Raw genomic sequence first — 11,671 nt, 5'->3', positions numbered from 1 at the left:
GCTTTTTTTCCCATGTGAAAGTGCTTCACTGGGAAAGTCTCCAAGCCAAAGAGGAGAGGCCCAGAGGGAGGGAAGAGCAAGAGGCCCTGAGGGCAACCAAGGGAAAGTGCTTCTGGCTCTACCAGGTGACATCTGGATAAATAGCAAATACTGCTGAGCCCTGATGCTGCCTGGGCTAGGGAGGCGACCAGCCACCAAGGATCTTAATAGACTTCAAGTAACTGCACCGGGATCCCCAACATTTTCGTTACCACAGCTCCCATGGAAGTCTGGTCATGGACATTTTGTGTAACTCTGCTTAGTCTGATGCAGGGCTGTGCCGACCTTTTGGCGCTGGCTAGCTCAGGTGAGGGCAGGAGGTCTGAGCAACATGCCTCTCAGGGCAGAGGCTCTGGGGCTCTCCCAGTTCCTGCAGTGAGGAAGGGGAGGGCTGTGAAGGATGGGAGTGCAGGGGACAGCAGGGAAGGGAGGTGTTCTAGGGCTGTGTGTAATGACTGCCATGGGGCCAAGCACACGTACCTGGGGCTCCCAAGCAGTCCTCTCAGTGTAATGTCAGCCCTTGCCACTGGTGGGGGGAGGCAAGCAAGAGAACTAGGAGAGTAGCTCAGCTGCAGCAAAGCCACACAAAGTTGGTCTGTTTGGCTGCCTTTGTGGCACTGTTGTATTTATTGAAGGCAGCAGCAGTTTGTTCTGTCCTTTCAGTTACTGTACAGGGCCCGATCGGGGTGCAGATGGGACTACAAAGCAGCCCTTGTTGTCGGTAATGTGACTCACATGTCAGGCTCTTATTTGCTGTCAGTGGCTTTATTAAAGTCTACAGTTTCAGACCCTAGACCCTTGCCTATTGTATCCCCTGGCCCCAGAGATTCTCTTAGGGAGCACTCACAATTACCAACTCTCTCACAAGAGCACACAAACACACTGAGCTGGCATAGCAACTGTGCACTCAGGGGTGATGCCCAGGCTAAAGACAAGCTGGGGGTGCTTTTCATCTATAAAACTAACACATGTGCAGAAATGGACATGACCGAGAGAGGAGGCCATTTCTGGAACAAAATCTCTCCCCCTAAGACCACCTGGTAACACACACACTCATTCATACTCATTTACTCATATGTTCTCCACTTACGGACATGCTCGTACTCATACTCACACACTCATTCACTGCCATGTTCTCACCAATGGCAACATACACATTCACATGCTTGCTTGCTTATATGTACTCACACTCATTCTAGCACACTGACACAGATACACAGACAGGCCTAACATCGGCACAAGCACTCACACATCGCCATGTCAACGTGCCACATTCATTTACACATTCCCACACATACATATATTCACAGTCACACAGGCAGGTACACATACTCTCACAACCACATTCCCACACTCAGCTACACGTAGCTCTCAGACTGAAGTCTCACATTAATGTATATATTTTCCACAAACTCAGCTGTACTCTGATGTACCCGCACAGTCACTGGTACACACAAATGAGAATTCTCACAAAGAGGCACTCGCCTCGCCTCCCTTCACTTAAAATTGTTTCACTAGAACAAAATTCCCATTTCAGATACTTAGCTGAAGTTAAAGACTGTTTCCTGGGCAAATTTAAGCATAAAAGGCTCAGGCTCTGATCTCTGCATAAATGAAGAGCAATTCCTCTGACTTCACTAGACACTAGTGTTGCTGAAAGCAGAATCCTCACCTCTTTCTCAGATGTAATTATCTTTCAGGGCCACATTTTTTCCCTCCAATAGGTTCTCTTTCCAACCTTAAACTAGAAAACAGGAGACTTGCCACCGGCCCTGCTGTAGTGCAGAAAAGGCTGTCCCCTTGAATCAGATGTGTAGGAGAAGGCAGGGAACAGGTTATCAGGACTACTAAAAAATGCTAGAATAATAGATCCCAGAATGAAAATGGAGAAAATCAGGACAGAAGCAGAACAGTCAGGAAAAGATCTCCCTGAAAAAGAATATGAGTGTCTCAGAGCTGGAATGAAAGTGTTACAACAATGAAAGAAGAACTGGCTTAAACATCCAGTGTCAGTAGAAATTCTTCCACTGACTTCGGTATAGTACTGGACATAGTGTCAAACCAGCAATTTCTGTTCAAGAGTTTTTTCAGCAACAGCAATAAAATAACCATCTCGCATATATATGCTCTGCACCCCAAGTTAGAAAAGTCATATAAGCCTATGTTTACTTTCATTTCTGTTCAAAAAAGAGCTTATACATATGCTTAAAGGTAATAGTAACTTAACTTCAATGAGAATCAAGTCCACTGTTTCCTGCATAAGCTCCCAGTGATGCAAGACAGTATAATTTTCCCCATATTATATAATTGCCATTAGATGAATACTTTTTTTGTCCAGGTCACAGAACAGTCCTTCTGAGTCCTGTTTGAGTGACTTAAGCGCAAAACCAGCTTCCACTCTGCAGAAGTCTCAGTTCCACATAACCATGACAAAACTTGTGGGCTCTGATCTGCAATAGCAAACTTGGCCATCTGCGGGCTTTACAGACCCTGCACACTGCACAAGGATCGTGATGTTAGAGCACTGGATTCTTCACACTCTAGCACAAACAATATTAGCCAGCTACTTAAGTTGCTCCGAATGATTCACTGCCTTCGGTATTTTTCATTGCCTGCTGTCACATTTCTGTGTTGTTTCTGTATTGGTGTGTACTGGTAAATAGTTGTTGCATTCCACCCTAAACACAAAGGTGCATTTCAATGATCAAGTGATGACCTAAGTGCTTTAGATGGAATGAATGGTGTCATTAAAAAAAATTGTCTATTAATACTATAATTGCCATTACTGCTGCACCTTAAATCTCATAAGACAAATTGTTTTACTGTAGAATTCACACAGAATATTTCAACCCCAAAATACTCTATATTTACAACTTTGGAAATGGAAATGAAGAAAACAAGTCCAAAAGAACAGCTGTATTGATTAGTAAGGCCTCTAGATCTGCACAGATTTATTCCTGCACTTCATTTTATACATCTAAGCAATTATTCTGAAGTCAAACTAAATACATACAAAAATCTTTGCAGGATCACAGCCAATAAAATATACCAGGGACATAATGCTTCAGGAAAGGCCTGGTCTGTTTCTTAAAGGAGCTAAAGCTGAGTTTCTAAACTACACAAATCTTGTTCTAAAACAAACCTTAAAAAAGAAAATATTAAGAGAACAAAAGTGTATCAAAATTCAAGATAAATCAAAATGCAAGATAACCAAGTGCTAAGAGCTTATTTATTTGCTATCTGATATCCTGGTGAGTGACTCACACAGATTGCACTATTAGAATACACAAGGATGACTTAAATCACCACCAAGCTAGAGCAAAATATATATGTATTTATTTGATCTCATGTTGACAATACAGAGATTGGTATTTCTGTATCTTTCTGGAATTCTGTATGCTTGAAAATAGCCTTAGATCTAGTTGCAGAGCAAGCTGAATGGGAGTGGGTCTGAACCAGTGGGAATGGCTCTGTGTTAGTGCCAGTACGAGGAGAACGCTCTATTATGCTTGTAAAATGAGGTTGAGTCTAGTGGTAAGTGTAACCTATCAATTAAAGCAATACAAACATATAATTGTACTGTTGCATTGTTTCTGTCAAAGGATCCCAAACTGCTTTGCAAATTATTATTGTTCTGCTATTCCTTTGTATGATGGTAGTCCCAGTGGACCTGATGAGAAACCAGGATCCCCCTGAGCAGGGGCCTGAACATACATAACACAAAGATGCTTCTCCATCACTCTACAGCCTAGCCAGAGGTTATAACCTGTATATATTGGAACTATACTGGAATATAATCCTATATATTGGAACCTGTGTTTGAAAATTATGGTATATGAAAAAATGTTGAATCCTGGGATGTTGCATGTTTATCTGCTTCTAGGTAGCTTTTTTTCCCGTCCAAACAGTTTGATTAAGTGCTTCTTTGAGGAAGGCTTTTTAAGATCACTTTGACCCCATGCAGATGACTTCAACAGTAGCTTGCAATTTCAGTCTGTCTGCTATGTAGATCATATTCAGGTCATATCAAGTTATACAGGGAACTTAAAACACAGCATAAAAGCAGAGCCTTTAGGTGATCCAAGACATAAATACGACAAAAAAAATCCACATAATCACTAAGCTAAAATCTCAAAAAGTACATAAATGAGAAACATAAGACTCCAAACTCCGTAATAATTCAGCTGCACTGTGTTGTCCAGATGTGCTATGAGGAACATTGCCTTGCCCACTCTTCTCTCTGGCCTGGAAACCTTGCTGTGCCCTTCTGCTGTGCTACTGCACAGATCACCTTCCTAGCCTACTCGTGAGCACAGCTGCCATCTCTTAGCACCTCTCCAGTGCTTCTTTCTCTAACACAGCAAATTGAAGCTGCTCATTCTCCCCCTCAAGGACATTCACAGCTACCTATTTTTTACTTAACCTCTCTCATTTTGGGCCAGAAAAGAGAGTCCCACCTCCTATCAGCCTCTACTCCTACGCCCACTGTTAATTGTTACATCTCCAGATCAGTCTTGTACCTCCTCCTGGGTTGACCATTATGAATGAAAAACGCTCCTTGTAAATGTCCCATGGCTGCTTTTGCTGTTCCCATTGCTCATCTGAAAAACCTCCTTCATGATGACATTTTCAAAAAACTTTATACCATTTTGTTATGCTGCTAAGGCTATTTCAAACCATCTCCGTGCATTCCCCAAGCAGCGCTCTATCCTCATCACTTCTTGACTTGTATCTTACTGTTTCTTTCTGAGCCTCTAGAGCAAGGACTGACTTCTCTCTGTTTTCAGCAGCTATTCAAGCAAAGCATTGAGAGTTTAGGGCATTAACTTGGAAATGAAGGCCTTCAGCTAGTTCTTGACCTTGGCTCTTTCACTTGGTAATCTTTGTCTTTGCTTTCTTCTCCAGTAATAGGTCTGCTTACCTCTGAGAGCACTGGCCACACATGCAAAGTATTACGAATTAAAGATCAAGGCCCACACATCTGATGCAGGTTATACTCAGGCAAAATTCCCACTATCAGAGAACACTCCAGTGTTTGGTCTAATCCCAACAATCACCTCCAAACTATTACTCCAGAGATTCACACTCACCATTTAGGCTCTTCTACCTTCACTAGCACTGTGCAATCGGGCAAGCCCAGCAAAACTCAGATGTTGCTGTAATTCACAGCCTCCTGGGGTAACTCACCATCTCTGGTGGTGACAGGGCTACACACACACGAAAGGTCATCAGCCTGCTACAACCTCTACTAAAAAACCTCCATCTTCTGCCCCTGACAATAAGGGTCTCATGAGTTAAAAGATCCAAGACTGAACCCTGGCAGCTGATATCACATGGCATATATGGCATTATATCAGCTGCATTCAAATTGGTTTTGTGGAAGTGCAAGAACTGCAGGATATTAAAGTGACTGGGAAAATGTGACAGCATTTCCCCTAATTCAGGCACATGGCCCAATCCTGTAGCTATTTTGCCTTAAAGGCTTTTTTTATCTACTGACATAGCTTTGGACTGTGCTGGCTCTCTCTTCCTCTTTCTCTCTGCTGGCCCTGCTTGCCAGATAAATAGCTGTATGCATACAGAAAAACCTGCACTAATAAAAACTTCTACAGCCAGAAATCTGCTGCCAACAAGCAAAAAACCCTATTTTTCACTGCTCTGCCATGGGAGAGTCATATCTCACTGAACATATATTCATTCCCAAACACTGTGCTAATGCACAGAAGAGTCTCCAACACATCTTAGGGGGGAAAAAAAGATCTAAAGAAACAAGGCGGTCTGAGCTTAAGATTTTCTTTGCTTTGATTTCCCTCTCCACTTTCCTCCCCATACACTTCAGACTATTTGAAGAGAATAGGATCTTATATTTTTCCATATGCTTTTGTTCTTTAACTCTTTCCTCCCTCCAGATAAATCAAGCACAACAGGGTTTGGGCCTTGAATTTTTTTCATTCAGCTAAAGCAGAAGCAGTGATTTCTCCACTGCCAGTTATAATCATCTGCTCAGGTCATAATCTTCTGTCTTAGACTGTTAGATCTTTGAACCAAGGAATCATCTTCTTTGTTTGTTCTGCATTCCTATGTTGCATAGCACAGTTATGCCCTGGTAGGTTACCGGGGATCCTTAGCACTCCAGCAATACAGATAATAAATTCTAGTAAGTGAGGCCAATAACCAAGAGGCCACACCTGCCAAATAAGTAGTAAAGCTGGGTCCATATAAAATTTTTATCACTTGGAGAAAACAATTTTTTTTCATTAGAATGACTAAACTGCAATGCAATTTTGTATACTGTCATCCTAAAATTCCTTTTCTAACAAATATGGAATTCTTCTCTTACTCCCTTAAACATCTCCTGTATTTCTGATGCAAACTCTTAAGCAATTACCACCTTCTATGTCATCATAGGCTACATTTCTTAAGAACAGTTTATTAGGATTTACTGCTGGCACAATCATATAATTGCATTTGTCCTGGTAACTCAGGATGACTGCATGCTTTGAGATCCTTCAGAATGACAGGCACTACACAATGTTAATATGTGATCAAATACTGTTATGTGACAGATAGCATTTCAGAAAGATACTAACCCAAACGTAACTTTTCACTACACATATACAGCCCTACACAAGGCTTCAGTGTCTGGAAAACATGGCTGGTCCCACCGTTCTCAAAGCAAACAAATTCCAGTGAAGGGAACCTTTCTGATTTCAAATCCACACACACCAGGTCTTGGGGCTCGCAGGGGAACAGATGAGCAAAGGAAGGAGGCCAAAAATGTATTGGTAAAGCAAGTGTTACTCTTCCATCACTTCCAAAACTCATGTTCCTGGCTGCATAGCGCTATGGCAGGTGTCATAATGGTAAATTAAAAAAAAAAAAATCAAGAACTGAACTGCTTGTTATATAAGAGAAGAATGGGAATGTTACACAGCCCGTATTCCAAAAGTTCAGACATTGCTTACCTGTACCTGCCTCAACTCCACACTCAACACGGCAGTCAGAAAGGCCTATAACCAGCTTCTGTATGCAGTTGACATGGATCTCTTTTGGGCAGAATTAAGAAAGTTGATTCTAGCTTTCTGGAGCTGTATGTGTATAGTACATAGCACAACAGAGTCAGATCTTAGGTTTACATTAGAAGTAATATTGAAAATATCATTGCTGGGCATGAATCAAAAAGTTTCTTTTCATGATTCAGTTTTTCTAGTTGGATATAAGGGTAAAAATCTCAAGCTCTCTTCCAGTCCTGAACATAATTCCACCATGTTTCACATCAACAAACGCTAATAGAAAATGTTCCCCACTGCTCACATGAAACTGTTATGCAGATGAAACATGTTTCCTGCCAGTAACGACAAGTTACCTGCGGTTAAAACAGCAGCTAATCAGCTTTATTCACCATTAACGTGAAATGAACACGATGCTAAGACTGCAAAACGTTGGATCAAAACAGCCACGATGGTGACTTGGCTAAACCAACTGAGTGGTCCTTATCATCTTCTCTAAGCACTACATAAGCGCTAGTCTTTGAAAATTGCTTAGTTACACTAAGGCATTACTGGTTTTAATCAGTGGAAGATACTTATTCATAATATCAGACAGGGGGAAAAAAAAGTTATCTGCAGCTTTCACTTGCTTTCCAACTTTAGGCACGTTTCCCTTTATTTTAAATTCTAGTAACAGCAACTCGTCTCAGGGTGACTCTATCCAGAACACACTGGTGTCCAACAGCCTCCCCCACTCCAGCTGGGGTGCCTAAGGGAAAACAAAGTTGAGGGCTTTTCACTCCCAAAAAGTGAACAAGCAAACTAATGTCTAGCTCAGTTTCTCAGTTCAGCATTTTGATCCAAATAAGATGATTATAAAATTCACGTACATAAGATTACATTTCATCTACAAAAATCAGACTAGGAGTCCTCTACAAAAATCTACTGCTCTGCCATAACTTGAGTGCCCCAAGTTCCTTGCTACAGCTCATAGGGTCACAAATGTGATTAGTATCACTGGACATATCATCATGCCAGCACCAGCATATTTGATACCAAATTAAAAACTGAGAGACACTCAGTCCTTCCTGCAACACCTCCAGCACCATGGCTCCCACCACATTCTCCAGGCACCGTCTCATTCCCACCATACTCACATGCTAACCCACAACTTCTGGCCAGCATAAACTGTATACGAGCCTAGAGGAGGCACTGACATATAGCCAAGAACATGCACTGGTATCTATCAGCCTGAATTTATACTCAGCAAGTCTCTACACACACTCTGGTACAAAAGTATAAGGATCCTTTAGTTCCCACAGAAAGACAGTGCATTTTCCACCATAAAGATCTACATGTACCAGACAATATCCATCAGATGGTATAAATCAGCATAGCTCCCCTTGAATTCAAAGAAATTGTGTTATTCACCACTCAAGGACTGGCAAGTCCCTCACATGACTAGACTTAAATTTTTGTAACACTGAATTTTCAATTTTCTGTCACCAAATCACCCAGTATACAGATTATCCATACCAGAGACATTCAGACATTTCAGGTTAGGCAGGGGACGGTCTCAGTTGAAAGGCTCTCCCTTCACCATGCAATCACAGCACTCTAGAGTCACTAGATTCGAATGTCATATTCTTAATTCCGAGGCAGGGGGAAATTTGGTCCATAGTAAAGGCTCTTCATCTGTTTTTGCGGAGAACAGGATTAGAGAGAAGTGGACAGAGAGCTGGATGTTTGGTGAATTCTGCAATATAAGGCAGGGTTAGCACAGGTAGACTCACACATCATTGTCTCATGGCAATGTGAATATAGTGTATAATGATGTATAATGTCTGGGATTTCAGTTAAAATTAGGGATAGCAGGATCTGAAAAGCCAGATTTAGTACTGACCTCTGTTAAATCTCTAAAGGAAAGCCAAGAGTTGATACCTGTAGATGAGAAAGCCATATTCTGCATTCCTAACCTATGGTCAAGGGTAAGATTAGGGTTGGGAATAGAGTTTGGAACAGGAGAGAACAGAGCGGCAAATTAATTGCCTAAATCTTCAAGATTGACAAAACTGGATGAAAGCTGGTGTCAGTACATTCAAATACCTATTCTTAATTTTCTGTTGATGGTAAGTGTGCAGGCAGAGGTCAAGGCAGGGTTAGGGTTACGAGTAGGCTCCCATTTAACATTCTAGAAATGAGGCTGCACTAAATACTTTTTGTTGCTCAGTTCTGCCAGACCTGCTCAGGGATAAGTAGATTAAAATGTATCATTTTTAACTGTCAGACAGAATGGGGTTACTGAGCCATGATCAATGCTGGAGCTGGAACAGCATCATTGCTGGAGGTAAGATAAGTGCTAAAATCAGTATCAGCGTATTTAAACATCTTCTGATTAACCTTTGAACATAACTGAATTCCTAGACTATCACCCATGCTAGGAATAAGGTTAGGACTAAGGCTAAGATACAGGATATGGTTCTGTGCAGGGTTAGGTCTACTGAGGAACTCTGTGCAGCCTGCAGTAGGACAGCAGCCTGTATCAGTAGATTGAACTGTTTCATGGTTACTGTTCAGGGATGAACTGGTTCTTTGGCCATAAATGATATTATTAGTAGCTCAGGTTTAGGGCTGGGGACAGGAGGCTCTGTATTGTCACCTCCACTGCAGAACACTCCCAGTGATAAGATAAAAGGCTGCTATTAGTAGAGTCAAATGTTTCATGTTTAATTACTGGGCAGCAGTAGGTCCCTGTGTTATAATGATTGGTAACGTTGTGGCTTGGTTTGGTCTCAGGATTCAGGACAGAGGGTTTTGTGCTTAGTTTTGCCAGGTCCTTGAAGAAAAATTGGGGGCAGCTGTCAGATGATTTAAATGTGTTATGCTCAATTATTAGGAAGCCATTGGTACCTAGGCTCTGAACAATCCTAGGGTTAGAGATGGCATTAGGGTTTGGATTTGGAGTAGAAGGCCATGCAGAGACGGGTTTATTGCTCCATTTCCCAAGATCCATAGACCTACACTAAGAGCTGGAAACAGTAAATCTATGAACCTCATCCTCAAATTTCAGAATGACTGGATTCTCACACTGAATGATGCTGAGCATAGGATAGTGTTAGGGCTGGGTTTAGAAAAGAAGGCTCAGTAGAGAATTGCTGAATTCTGACAGGCCCATAAAGGTTAAAAGAGAGTAGTCATTAGCAGATCCAAGTGTTTTCTCCTGAATGTTCAGGCAGACACTGCTGCCTAGGCTACCATAGACGTCAGTGTTCAGGAAAGCTTCAGTAGAGGACTTGAGACAGAGAAGTACAGTATGCAAAACAAGTCTTACTGAATTCTGCCAGGTCTGCAAGGTAAACTGAGCATGGGTATATGTAGATTAAACCATAATATTCTTAATTAGCTGGCAAATGACATGCCTAAACCACAAACTGCCTATAGGTAGGATGGTGTCACTGTTTGGGATTAGAATAGGAGCCTCTACAGAACCAGATTTATTGCTGAACTCTACTAGGCCCGCACAGAAGAGGATGAGGGAGGTACCAGTAAATTCAAATGTCTTATGATTAATCTGCTGACTCCATTGGTTTTTAGGTCATGATCTATGCCAGGATTGAGGGTGGGGTTAAAGTTCTAGAGACAAGATGCCACTGAGTTGCCTAAGTCACAGAGATATGACAAGAAATGTTATTTGAAAATTCAGTACATTATGCTTAGTTTTCAGGCTCACATGCCTCATCCTACTTCTAAACATATGAATAGGCTTACAAAGGCAGGCTCACAGGGTACTCGGGCCACAGTCAACAGTCAAGTTAACCTGGGTAGTGCTTGGGAACCAGATTTATTTCTGTATTCTAGAAGGACTAGAGAGGGAAGCTAAAGGGTGCTATCAGTAGGGTCAAAGTGCTTACTTTTCAATTCTGGGCAGCAGTGGTTGTTTAGGTATAAATCTGCACTTTGGTATGGTTGGGGTTAAGAGTCAGCTTTTGGGACAAGAGCTTTAGTTGTGTACTTCTTCAGTACGTTCAGCCTGAAGAAATAAAAATGAGTGGTAGCATCAAAAGACTTAAAAGTCTAAGTTCCAAGCCATGTGGGCTATGAACAACAGTAAGGTAGGATTCATGAGAATTACTGTTTGGGATCGGATGCTCAGCAGTGCACAGTTCTGCCTTATCTGCAGAAGCAATTTTGACAGTGGTAAATGGAAATCTGTCTACCTAAAAAAAAAAAGTGACTCACGCACAGCTGTCTTTTTCTGCCCCCAGTGTAAACATGTAGCTCTTGTCAATTATTTTGTATTTGCCAAAAATTTCTACCACTTTCTTTGGAGATACATTTCTGTTTACCCATTTCTTCTCTATCTCACGGATCATAAAAACACCTTTAGAATGGGAAAAAAATACTTTGTGCCTCTGTATTCTGTCCTTCAGAGTATGGTTGTTGCCTTTCACAATTTGTGAAGGTTTTGCCTTCATTTCACTGTGATGAGGCATTAGAGGACAGAACTATGCAGGGATCAGCAGCAGTCCAGTTTACTGCTAGTTTAGATCTCGTTTTCTTGTTGAGACATGTATCAGTGATTTCCACTTGTCTCAAATCTTAAGCTTTGTTGGGTACGGGGTTAGGTGTTATTTCCCGAGCAA

The sequence above is a fragment of the Dromaius novaehollandiae genome, chromosome 6 (assembly GCF_036370855.1).
Source record: "Dromaius novaehollandiae isolate bDroNov1 chromosome 6, bDroNov1.hap1, whole genome shotgun sequence".
Lineage (NCBI taxonomy): Eukaryota > Metazoa > Chordata > Aves > Casuariiformes > Dromaiidae > Dromaius > Dromaius novaehollandiae.
This window is presented reverse-complemented; position numbering follows the sequence as displayed.